The sequence below is a fragment of the Euprymna scolopes genome, chromosome 35 (assembly GCF_053919585.1).
Source record: "Euprymna scolopes isolate OS-2025 chromosome 35, ASM5391958v1, whole genome shotgun sequence".
In the NCBI taxonomy this organism is placed as follows: Eukaryota; Metazoa; Mollusca; class Cephalopoda; order Sepiida; family Sepiolidae; genus Euprymna; species Euprymna scolopes.
Genome location: NC_136516.1, coordinates 49,817,184 through 49,831,176, shown reverse-complemented (window position 1 = coordinate 49,831,176; position 13,993 = coordinate 49,817,184). Strand labels below are relative to the sequence as shown.

At 34.9% G+C, this 13,993-nt stretch overlaps 1 pseudogene; it reads right to left on the bottom strand.

Moving 5' to 3' along the window:
- Positions 1-168, bottom strand: part of LOC145260045 (U2 spliceosomal RNA) — a 213-nt pseudogene extending 45 nt beyond the window's left edge.
- Positions 169-13,993: the final 13,825 nt, after the last annotated feature.

The window sequence follows — 13,993 nt, the reverse complement described above, 5'->3', positions numbered from 1 at the left end:
CTTGAATGGCTTTGTGACTGACTGGTTGTAAAGTGGGTGATCATTTTAAATTACATTAATACAGAAAAGTGATCCCCCACTTTTTATCACAAAGTTACAAACATAAGTACAGCATCTAGTAGGAACAGATACTACACTTTGATCTTAGCCAAAAGGCCAAGAAAAGGGCATTTATTTGCTCCCCCACCGAGCAAATTAGGCACAAGGCCGATTTTTAATGTGAGGATGAAGTGCCAATGGGGACCAACTCCCCGGGGAGTAGGGGAGCTGGATAGTGACAATTGGTATGAAGGGTTTCCCCTACATTGACTAAGGTCTTATATGTGGAGTTGCTCCCACATATAGTCTTTCCTTGCAGTATCTGCCGGAATAGATACTACACTTTGATCTTGGCCAAAAGGCCAAGAAAAGTGTATTTATTTGTTCCTCCACCGAGCAAATTAGGCAGAACGTCGATTTTTATTATGAGGAGTGAAGGGAAAATGGGGACAAACTCCACGGGGAGTAGGGGAGCTTGATAGTGACAATTGGTATGAAGGGTTGCCCCTATATTGCCCAATGTCTTATATGTGGGACTGCCCCCACATATGGTCTTTGCTTGCAGTACCTGCCGGAATAGATACTACACTTTAATCTTGGCTAAAAGGCCAAGACAAGGGTATTTATTTGCCCCCCCAGCGAGCAAATTAGACACAAGGCCGATTTTTAATGTGAGGAGTGAAGGGGAAATGGGGACCAACTCCTCGGGGAGTAGGGGTGCAGGATAGTGACACTTCGTATGAATGGTTGCACTTTAATTTGCCAAGGTCTTATATGTGGGGTCGCCCCCACATATGGTCTTTGCTTGCAGTATCTGCCGGAATAAATACTACACTTTTATCTTGGCCAAAAGACCAAGAAAAGCTTAAAAAGCTAAGAACAGCAACTATTAAGAACAGACCTTTGATCTAAACCAAAATGCCAGGACAAAAGTGTTACGGACAGCCCGACACACCGACCGACCGACCGACGCAGTGACATAGATCGCTTGCAAGCGACTAAAAATTAGAGATGTTTTGTTATTAATATTTGTTTATCTAATCGATAAATGAATATATATATATATATATATATATTTATATAAAGGAAGAGAGAGAGAGAGAGAGAGAGAGAGAGGGAGAGCTATGTTTTCAAAAATGTACTGTAAAGTCTTAAAAACGCACAGAACGTTAAAATTTTTGGTACTTGTGCAGTGTACGAATTGGGTTGAAAGAATACGTTGTTATTTAGAAAACCATTTTTAACAAAGGAAGGGGAGCTGTTTAACTGTTCTGCACTTCCCCTTACAAGTTAAACAAAAGAAAGCTTCCATATGCAATTAATTGAAGTTTGAAATCCTACCTGAAATGTAACACGATGCGTACACTGAAAAAAAACACCGAATATCTATTTGAAATTAATAATTTTCACTCTAATCAGTCAAAGAATAATAATAAAAAAGAAAAAATAAGTATGTCTTCGTATATTAGCATTAATGTCTGATATGCTTATATTTTATAAAAATGAAAAAAAAAACGCATGCATTCATAAGCGTTAGAATGTTTTATTTGAAAGTAATTCTTGTTTGTCTAATCGATAAAATAATAACAAACGGGATATATATATAGGTTTTCTTCGTATGTACAAATTTAAAACCGCGAGTAAAATGAACGTATTATTACATTTTTATTTATTTATTATTACAACGACATGAAAAAAAAAGAGTTGCTATCATCAGCTAGAATTGAAATCAAAACATCTAGTGTTCCAGAATGATGTTGTTTTCTAAACAGCTTGAAGGAATGAAGCGAATCTGGCGCATGTGCATAAAAAAAAAAATTTCGGCTATAGGAATGAACATTTTGCATGGTAATTTACCGATGTCTGTACGCGATATACATGCATACAAACAAAGATATTACTTGCTATAAAACATCCTTGCTACATACATATTTGTTTTTGATAATTTCAGTGCTATATGACCAATTATTTATGAGATTACACACACATAATACATGTGCTGTTTCATTTATATAGAAGATCATAGTTTTTAACACCCATTTATTTAGATATTGAAATAACGTTTCAATTCGCTATTTTTTCCTGATTTATACGTCGAACATCTCAGAATGATAATGGTTCGTTTTTAATTCCAGAGAATACATTCCCGCATTTTTGTTTATTTTTTTCTCAAACAATATTGTCCGATCAGTTCTTCAGCCAAAAAAAATGAATTTGCATAAAATGAAATGTGAGACCGGACGTTAATTTGTTGCTGTTTGAATTCAAATTTATTCATTGTCTTATGTTTACATTAGTTTCAACTCGAAATATAATTGAAATTGACAAATGCCGTTCGACCGTGAAATGAAAACATAAATTGGAATATTCGGACGATAATGATTGGAAAATCGGAACATATTGAGTAGGATAACCGCGGGGATTTCAAAACTTCCTTTTTGAAACGTATTAAAATTCATTCCGTTTTAAAAATCTCAATTTAAATTCATCGTGTCTTTCTGGTGGTTATTTTTTTTTTTTACACAATAAATGTTTTTCAATAAACAATGACAAAAATACGACAGTCTAAAGAACATATTAGTATTGGGTGTGGAGACGAGTCAAGAATCAATCGGGACTTCCTCCATAAACGCGTTCTATTACGTACCACACAAGTGGCCATCATGAATTGAGTTGGCTTTATGGGCACCTCTCAATCCTCACTTTTTCTAGGAAAATCGTTGATCTTCTATGATGACTGTCAAATCGGCCAGCCTTTTGTTTAGAGTTCGGTCGATTAAGCGAAATAAAACTCAAGGGTTTGAAGAATCAGAACATTTATGGTATCGGAATCCGAAAAATGTATGCATTTTTTCTGATGTTGAATACGATGTTTAATTATATTTTTGTTAGGTTTTGTTTAAAACTTAATTTTCCATTGCTGATAGTAAATATAATGTCAAATTTTTATAGGTATTCAATTACCAGTAAAACTAATACGCACACACAGACACAGAGACAGGAGGACACAGACACAGAACACACAAACACATGCATATATGTATATATAAGGGAACGTGTCTGTGTGCCTGTGTACATTTTCCTTCGTAATAACTTTGTCAATTTTCAATCTACAGACTCGAAATTTGATATACAGGGTACTGAGATTTGGGAAAATCTATGTGACCGGATTTCGGCCAGAAATTCTGCGATTAAGAGGTCAAAATTCAAGGATTAGAACTTTGAGAACTCTACCAAACTCCTCCAACAATTTTGGGTATAGGTTCCTTGGTATATAGGTTCCTTGAACATGGATCTAACTTAATAAATCGATTTGGGCCCCAAAACAATAAATGTTAAGGGGTCATAATAGGGGTCCAATTTAAAAAATTGACCGTTTTTGTTTTTTGATTTTTGATTTTTTTGCTCAGCACACACTTCCAAACACCCGAGCAACGCCGGGCTGAAATGGTAGTATATATATATAAAAGTGAACGTGTCTGTGTGTCTGTGCGTCTTTCTCTGTGTGTGTACATTTCCCTACGTAATAACTCTGTCAATTTTTAGTCTACAGATTCGAAATTTGATATACAGGGTACTGAGATTTGGGAAAGTCTATGTGATCAGTTTTCGGTCGGAAATTTGGTTGTTAACTGGTAAAAGTGCAACGATTTGACCTTTGAGAACTCTACCAAACTCATCCGACAATTTGGGTTCTAAACACTTGAAATTTTAGATATAGATTTCTTGGCCATGGATCTAACTTAATAACTTGATTTGAGCCCCAAACAATAAATGTTAAGGGGTAATAATAGGGGTCAAAGCTAAAAAAATTGACCCTTTTTTTTGTTTATTTTTTTTCTCAGCATACACCTCCAAACACCCGGGCACACATGCTAGTATATACATAATATCAAGAAGTAAGAATTATGGTTACATGTGAAAAGCATCTGTAAACTTAAAGCTAATATAAATATTTATATTTATATTGTAAATAAAAAAGTTCAATACCAGTAAAATAAGAAATAGAGATTTCCATAAAAAAACAAAATTAAAGACTGTAAATTATGATTTACAAGATTCCATTGTGTGCTATGCCCCTCAAAAAGAATTATTTAGATTTTCTTAATCCGCGAAATTTAAAGGAAATGCGTTCTTTTCATTAGAAGAAAGATATTAGAAAATCATTATTATAGTGAAGCTATGAATTTGCTGGTACTAGCATAAATTGAAACTGCATTATATGAAAATTAACACTGGTCAACACAATATTTTTGGCAGGCAAAGTAAGACTGGTTTCTGGGGTTTTCAAGGGCGCTGAATCCGAATCTGATATTAGTTTTTTCTAATTGGCTCTAGTTTTTGAGATATCATAGGGGGGGGGTCGTTTGTCTGAAATCACCCATTCGTACAAAAAACGGCTAAATAGTGCATAAATGTCAGATATTGATTTTTATGATAATCTTAAACCACAAAGACAGTGAAAATCTCAATCTAACAAGTTAAGTTAGATATAACATCATTTCATTTATCCTATAACTGAACACTTTTCATAGATTTCGAGGATATACAAAAAATTTGCTAAAAATTTGCTGAATTTTAATTCTTCAAGTGAAAAAAACATTTACATAATCAGTTATATATCATAAATTAATGCAAAGCATTATACACTAGATTCTTAGTTACAATGAACACACAAAACAATATTTTATTCACAAAACTAAAATTGACGTTTATACGATTTTCGCTTGTGAGCAACTTCTGGACAGTCTCTCAAAAGGTTCCAGCAGTAGTCTGCCATCATGTGCTCATCCCATTTGCCTAGATACCTCTCTTCCATTGTTTTGATGTCTTGATGGAATCTCTCTCCCTGCTCCTCACTGTAATCACCAAGATTACCAGGAAATCTGTCGAGGTGGCTAAACAAGAAATGAACTTTAATGCTCATATTTGCCCCTAGTTTTCCGTATGCAGTAAGCATCTTACGGACCAATTGCTTGTAATTGTCAGCTTTGTGATTTCCCAAAAAGTTTGTCACTACATCTGTGAAGGACACCCAAGCATTTAACTCAACCGTGTTCATATGATTAGTGAAGCAGAATCTCTCATGAGCGTTCGAATCTGAGGTCCATCTAAGATGCCACCTTTAGCTTTTTCGATGGAAAGACCTGGAAATTGCCTGCATATGTACTTGAAGCAACCCCCATCCTTGTTCAACGCCTTAACAAACTGCTTCATGAGCCCTAGTTTTATGTGCAATGGAGGGAAGATGATTCTATCCCTGGGTACCAAAGGCTCATTGATGACGTTGGCTGTGCCAACTTCGAGACTTTCTCGTTCTGGCCAGTTCTCCCTTCTCTAGTGCTGGATTCTTGCTCTGCTATCCCACAAACAAAGAAAGCAGGGATACTTTGTATACCCACTTTTCTGACCAAGCAGAAAATTCACCATTTTCAAGTCCACACAAATCAGCCATTTATGAGTGTTGTAATTCAGCTTTTCAAGAACAAATTTGATAGCATCATACTCTTCTTTCATCTTGGTAGAATGGCCAATTGGTACAGGAGCAAACTTATTGCCATTGTGCAAAAGTACAATTTTTAGACTTGCTTTCGAGCTATCTATGAAGAGACGCCAATCTGCTGGGTCATATGATGAGATCCCCATGCAGTTAAGAAGTGCAAAAACGTCATTACAAAAGACCAGGTCGTCTTCTTTAGAAAAGAAACGAAGCAAGCTGCCTTCCCTTGCCCTATAGTATGTTACTTTTGTGCCAGAATCAAGAATGTTTTTCTCTTGGAGTCGTGATGCAAGAAGTTCAGACTGCTCCTTCGACAAACAAAGGTCTCGCACTAGGTCATTAAGTTCAGATTGATTGAAAAGCTGAGGGCCATTTTAGGGTTCTCTGGAATCTCTTCGGTTTCATCGATTTCAGGCAAACTGGTGAAAACAGGCACAGGTCGATCCTCAGAGTGCGCAACAGGACGGATAGCAGAATCCAGGCTCGGATACTGCCAATTTGCTTTCTTGTGCTTGTTAAACTCCGTCATGTCATTGAGACAGAAGTAGCAGTCATCAAAATGATTGTTGGGCTCTCTCCACGCCATTGTTACAGCAAACTTCAACTTCAGCTTACCGTTGGTCCAACCGCGGAGACTTTCTACACAGGTTTTGCACACCATATGTGGGGCCCAAGACTTGTCTTGGTCACAAAGTATCATATCGAAGTATGCTTTGTACGCCCTCCTGACAAAGTCTGTAATATTCCTCTTTTGTTGTGCCATCATATACTGTCCACAGATGTAACAAAAGACATCCGGTTCATATCTGCAACATCTTCTAGAAGAACTCATTTTCTCTCTGGAACTCATTTTCAACTGTGGGATTAAAAAGAAAATTCTTAATTACTGTTTAATTTATACTGCAACTATATTTATGGAACATGTTATTAAGTAATTACAGTATATATTTATATAAAAGTTCTCCCTAATAATATCAGAAAATTATTATTTACTGCTTCTATATTGAAGTATTTCAGGGAGAATTTTAGCAGTTTAGGCTTATTTGGGGCTATCAGTATCTTCTAAACTAGAGCCAATCTGGCAAAACCAATGTTATATTCGTAATCAGCGACGTTCAAACCCCCAGAAAACACTCCTAGATGGTATGCCAAAGAAAAAAAAAATAAAAATTTGTTGACCAGTGTAATCATATGTGATTTTTCTTTTCATTTCTTTCAATTAAGGAACGGTTTGCACATATGATTATGCTTTGGAAATTTAGACCAGAATCGGTAATTGCATCGACATTGAAAAAAATATTGGAATTGTCGCATCACCTCATCTAATAAAGTATCTTGATGTAACAGAGGTACGCTTTTGCTTACATGGTCAAGCAAGCGTCATGATAAAGCAGACAATAAAACTATTCTTACCAGGAATAAATTATGACGGCTTTCATATTATCTGATATGAAGGGAAACATTAATATAATGATGCCATATCTTGCTTCTCACCGTCGTCATATCAGCAGAGCAGACATCGGAAGTGAAATAGAACCGGCAGTCTTGACTTTATCAACGCCTGTTACATTGTGTAGTGGATAAAGCGTGTTTATGAACTTTCATATTTAACGAAGTGTTGAATTGTGTATTGCTTTAAAAAACATTGTTTTATTCAATAAATAATAAATCTTATCAATCATTTAGAAAATTAAAAATAAGATTAAATTATAATTTGATATTTTTTATGTTGAAACGATACAAAAAAAGTGAAGGATTAGACGTTACGGGATATCCTCACAATATATATGATACTAGCATTTCGGACCGGCGTTGACCGGGTGTTTGGAGGTGTATGCTGAGCAAAAAAAAAAAAAAAGGAAAAAAAGAAAAAAACAGTCATTTTTTTTATTTGACCCGTATTATGACCCCTTAACATTTATTGACTTGGGCTCAAACCAAGTTATTTAGATCCATTCCCAAGGAGCCTATATCTAAAATTTCAAGAGTTTAGACCCCAAATTGTCGAAGGAGTTTGGTAGAGATCTCAAAGGTCAAATCGTTGAATTTTGACCTCTTAACAGCCAAATTTCGGGCCGAAAACCGATCACATCGATTTTCTCAAATCTCAGTCCCCCGTATATCAAATTTCGAGTCTGCAGACTAAAAATTGACAGAGTTATTGCGTAGGAAAATGTACACAGGCACACAGGCACACAGACGCGTTCGCTTTTATAGATATACTAGCATTTCAGCCCGGCGTTGCCAGGGTGTTTTGATGTGTATGTTGAGCAAAAAAAGAAAGTGGTAGTAGGAAGGCAGGCTCGAACCCCTAACGCAAAGGACGAAAAGAACGGGGTAAAACTTAATGTTTATGCTGTTCCGACCACCGCCAAACCGGAAGCGACATTTTTTAAAAGTAAGGCTAAACAATCTAAAGGAGAGGATAACTTTAAAAAATATCGGCGAAAAAAGTGACCCCCCCTGTAGAAAAGTGCCTAGTTGAAGGGGAAGATATTAATGCTTTTAGCCAATTTTTCGATATTTGTCGTATGAAAGGGCCAACGTTTAAATCGGGAGTGATCTTGGTAAAATCCGTCGCCTCTATTGAAAGTTTAAGGCAGGCATGCAAACATACATACATACATACATTTATATATTGGTAACTACACATTTTCAACCCAAACTGATGAAAAAGCTTGCCCTATCTCTGAATACCCTTTGTGTAAAATTTCAAATATTTACACCAGAAATTGTCTTAGTAATTTGGAAGAGACCGCAGAGGTCAATTTTTTTAAACTTTGACCCCTATTATGACCCCTAAAAATTTATTGTGCTGGGCTCAAATCAAGTTATTAAGTTAGATCCATATGCAAGGAACCTATATTTAAAATTTCAAGTGTATAGAACCGAAAATTGTCGGAGGAGTTTAGTAGAGTTCTCAAAGGTCAAATCGTTGAATTTTGACCCCTTAATCGCCAAATTTCTGGCCAAAAACCGATCACATCGATTTTCCCCAATCTCAGTACCCTATATATCAAATTACGAGTCTGTAGACTAAAAATTGACAAAGTTATTGCGTAGGGAAATATACGCAGACACAGACACAGACACGCATACACGTTCACTTATATATATATATATATATAGATAGATTGCATCGAATGATGTTTAGTCAGGTGCACTAGAGCATTTTTTACAAAGGAATTACAACTTATCAAGGTCACCCAAGGATAAAAGTTATAGAGTGTCAAAAAGATAGTATCATAGTAATCGTTAGAAGTGTAAATTTGTTAAAATTGGATTACTTAAGGGGAACGGATCATCAAGAACTTGTTTACATTGGGCATGAATACGGCCATATCGTAGTCAGCTGGAAAGCAGTAAAACGGAAAAGAGTTCCAGGGATGTGCAGTTCTTAGAAAGAAGCTTTGTTCATGGAATCTACGTTTAGGTTTAGGTGGAGGAAATTATTGATAGTATTTACAGCCAGACGAGTGTTTTTGTGAATGTTTGGCGAGGGGGGACTATAGATTGAAGCTCCGACGAGCACTTGCCATGAAAATAACAATACAACAGAGACATGCTCACAGCGTCTCTTCTGTGAGAAAGAGGTTACAGGGAAGAGAAAAGAGCGTCCCCCACTCGGTTACAAAATCTATTTTGAACTCTGTCAATACAGGATAAGTCGTCCTAGCAGCTCCTAGCCAGATTTGACGACAATACTCCATCCTTGGACGTACCTGGCTCTTATATAGGTAGAGAATTGCATTAGTGGGTAAATATCTACTAGATTGATAGAAGGATCCCACCATTTTTCCAGCGACCTATATGGGAAAACTTTTTCGGTTTGTGTGGTAATATCGTCCAATCACTGACAAAATTTTTCCGTGTGCCAACCAAAATTTGTGAGAACATACTACCTGATATCCCCAAAGGTTTGTGTGAAGAGCCTAGTAGAAATGATTAAAATCCACCCCAAACAGTAAGGACACAACATTATCAAAATTACATTTTATCATAATGACAACTACGCTCAAACAAAATAATGTTTTGATTCTTTCAAAACATTACATGTACAGTACACTTTTAGCAATACAGTTCGACAAAATGATTTACTTTTCTTTTTCTTTTGCTCGATAGATGAAGCGGATTTTATCGAGTTTAAATTAAGTGTAGTAATTATATCAATTCTTTGAAGAATTGTATTGGCCTGCAATTCACAATCAGGTATCGTTAAAAATATCAAAAATAGATTTTGTTATATGTGCTAGATATTGAGCCAGAAATATCCTTCTGTAAATAATTTATTAAGTTTAGACTAAAATAACACACCGAGGTTTTTTTCAAAAATCAACTAACTGTTGAAAATTACTTAAGTTTAAGGCATGTATTAAAAACGAATAGGATATCACATGGTTCAAAGAGATAAATTAATAATCAGTAGCATTCCGTTTAGGAAGTTCTTCTGATAAGATATAATTAATTACAGATTTCGATCCCCCGCTCTATGTGTCTGTCTGTCTCTTACCCCTTCTCCCTCTCCCCCTCTCCCTCTCCCTCTCCTCTCTCTCTCTCTCTTTCTATGCCTTATAAACACACTGGTTAGTGAATAGAACAAAGAATAAGGTGAATAAATGACTTCTATATAATTTATGTCAAGTTAGTCACTTTTCAAGTTGCAAATAAAAATGTTCTGATTACAGATTATTATAAAATATCAAAGAAAAGCACAACCCAGGCGTATGTCAGAAAACCATCAAGCAAGTTATGAATAATCATTCTGAATTTTAATGTTTTTTTTTTCTTCTAATGATTGCAGCAACTTGGTTGTTTTGTGTATGACACAAATGCTGGGCGTAAAACACCTTATTCGGATTATGCGGACCGCTATTCTAATATTAATCTTAAGATTATTTCGGTTGATCTGGCGATTGGGAAGAGCAGAACGCGGAGATTGGCTTTAGTTTTAACAGCCTTGTAAATCTCTAAATATCGTTTTTCTTACGCTGCCGTTTATTTCTCACATTCAATAAACAGTGTTTTAGACAACGAGGGAGAATTGTCCTTTTCTGAGTTAGAATCCATCCATCTAACACGTATTATTTATTATTTTTGTAACTTGTAGTAATACATTTACTTTTGTTTTTGTTTATTGCATCAGGTGGCTTCAGGTTTTATCTGGAGAAGGTCAGCATTTCATTTATACAAACTGCCCTCGAACATGGACATATTTATATCGAACTCAAGAGCCCTGTACCCCTGTGACCTAGTTTACAATTTGTTCTAATTGACAATATTCTGAAGGTTGAAAGGTCAATCCGTATTACAGGCGACAATACTCATAAAGCATAACATAATAATTAGCATTTAATTATGACTAAGGGAATGTGGGCAATCTACCTACTGGATCTTGCTATATGATCGCTTGAGTTCCAAATTTCATATAGGTTACAGAGTTTTATATAAAATTTCCGAATTCCGAAAAGATACTGTGGACGAATTTCCATGTTTCTATCGGCTGACTTACTAAAATGACAACGATGGCGAGAGTTATAATTTAAATAATTAAAATAATACAAATTACTAATCCAATCTAACAAAAGGTTAACAATGTTTAAGTTATACGAGATATCGGAAAGCAACGCGGTCAATATGTGGGCGATTCTAGCATAATTATGAGGAGCTCTTTCTCTGTAAATTCGCGAATTCACGCTAATTTTAAAAGATGTATTTATATTAAGAATTTCGGAGTTTACATCAACTGAATCGTCGTGAAAATACCAACTGGAATAAGAGTAATGATCCAAAAGAATACAAATAAGCCAATTTATATATCCTAATCTAACAAAAATCCGAAATACGAGTATTTTTTAATCGTGTACAGTGCATCGTCGAAAACGAAAAAGCTACAAAGCAAATTAAACAAAATTATTTCATTATATCAAAAGAGTTAAAGCTATTTCACATTCTGATAGTAGTTTTGTCATTATTCATAAGACGTACAAGCTTTATTGAGCGCTATAATCATGTATAAGGAGATGAATCGATGACTACGAGCAATGTAGACTATTATGAATATTAATGTCTTTATCCAACAAATAATTTAAGACCGTTCGGTTGTTCATGAGTTCCATGAAGCTTTTATTATATCACCAAACCCCCCGCTTTGGTTTAAACTGTGGAACGTTCGACTACGCAGTCTTTGGCAAGTTCAGCTTACGAACTACTTCTGCAGTGAGGTTCTGTAGTTTAAATAGTAACATTACAATATTCTCCAATTCAAGACAGAGTTAAAACAATGAACCGTTCTACGCAGTCAGGAAACTATGTTTAAAGCCTGCTGCATGACTAGTAAGTTATAGTTACAGTGCGCTATATAGTTTGGAAGCTATGATTAAGCGTGCTACTTGGCTAAAAAGCTGTGGTTAAAGCGTGAGCTATGGCTATAAAGTTATGGGTACATTATGCTACATGGCTAGAAAGCAATAATTGAGTGTGGTACATGAACTAAAGCTTATTGTTAACGCGTACGATATTGATACTAAACTATGATTAAAATGTACTACATAGCCAGAAAGCTATGATTAAGGCGTCTTAAATGGCTACGAATCTATGCTTACAGTGTGGTACATAGTTAGGAATCTATGGTTAAGGCTTAATACATGATTAAAGAGCTCTATATGGCTATACAATTATGGTTAAAACGTGTTACATGACAAGGAAGGTATGTTTAATACATGTTGCATTACCAAGAATCTATGGCTAAAGCAAGCTAAATGCCATTACCCTATGGTTTAAGCGTGCTTTTTGGGTAGGAAGTTATGTTTAACGTTTGCTACATATTCATGGAATTATGGTTAACACGTATTACATGGTGAGAAAAATATGCTTTAAGGGTGTTATGTGGCTAGGAAGTTGGTTACATTGACTATTTAATATTTTCACTCTAAACTTTGAAATTTCTTAGCCAAGTTTACTTTATTAAGTAAGAACTAACTGTAAATAGTGAAGTCATTTTAGTGATAATGTTTAGTATTCCTTCGTGTATTTTTAATGTTAGTAAGAAACAAATAAAATTTTAGTTCTTGTAAACGTAAACATTTTATGACATTCTTTAATTAAAAGTATAAGATATTCATGTAACTAATTTTACTTTAAATTAATTATTAAGAAAGTCTCATATTATCAGTCGTTTGTCTGGGTTAAGTACCTTTTAAAATAATCTAAAGCGAATTTCATTTCATACATCGAATAAAATTGCACAAAGATACTAAGTATAAATCCGCTAATCAAAAAAACATTTTATTGTTCAACAAAAATTGTTCAACTAAAAAGGCATGACTGAAAATTAAACCAGATAACTGATATTCTGAAATAACAGAAAGTAAAGTATGTATTGTGTGCCTGAATACAAATAATCTGAATTTGGATCACAAGAAAAATATCTAGGTGAAGAACAGTTTAGACTAGCAGTTCAGCCGAGCTTTGCTCGGGTCGTATGTAGTGTTCATAATTTTTTGGCACACACACACACACACACACACACACACACACACACACACACATATATATATATATATATATATATATATATATATATATATATATATGCTAGCATTTCAGCCCGGCGTTGCTTTGCTCGGGTCGTATGTAGTGTTCATAATTTTTTGGCACATACACATATATATATATATATATATATATATATATATATATATATATATATATATATATATATATATATACATATATGCTAGCATTTCAGCCCGGCGTTGCCCGGGTGTTTGTAGGTGTATGTTGAGTAAAAAAAAAAAAAGAAAGCGGTCAATTGTTTTTAACTTGGACTCCTATTATGCCCCCCTTAACATTTATTTTTTTGGGCTCAAATCAAGTTATTAAGTTAGATCCATGTCCTAGGAACCTATATCTTAAATTTCAAGTTTTTAGAGCCAAAATTGTCGTAGGAGTTTGGTAGAGTTCTCAAATGTCAAATCGTTGAACTTTGACCCCTTAATCGCCAAATTTCTTGCCGAAAACGTATTAAAAAGATTCTTCCAAATCTCAGTACTCATTATGCACCCTCACGAGTTTGCAGACTGAAAATTGACAGAGTAATTTTGTAAGGAAATGTACACACATAGACAGAAAGGCACACAAACAATTTCACTTTTAGAGATATACTAGCAGTTCCGCCCAGCTTTTCTCGGGTCCTATGTACTGTTCATAAGTTTATGTGCATATGCGTATATTACAAAGTGTAAATATGTACGTTTATGCATTTCTATATAATAGGCCTCCTTAAATTCCATAGAGAAATATTTATAGAGACCGCAGACGTCAAATTATTTTAAAATTTGACCCCAATTTTGACCCCTTAACTTTTATTATTTTTGGCTCAAATTTATTTAAAATGTTTGACACATGTCCAAGTAACCTATATCTAAAATTTTAAGTTTTTAAACTCAAAATTGG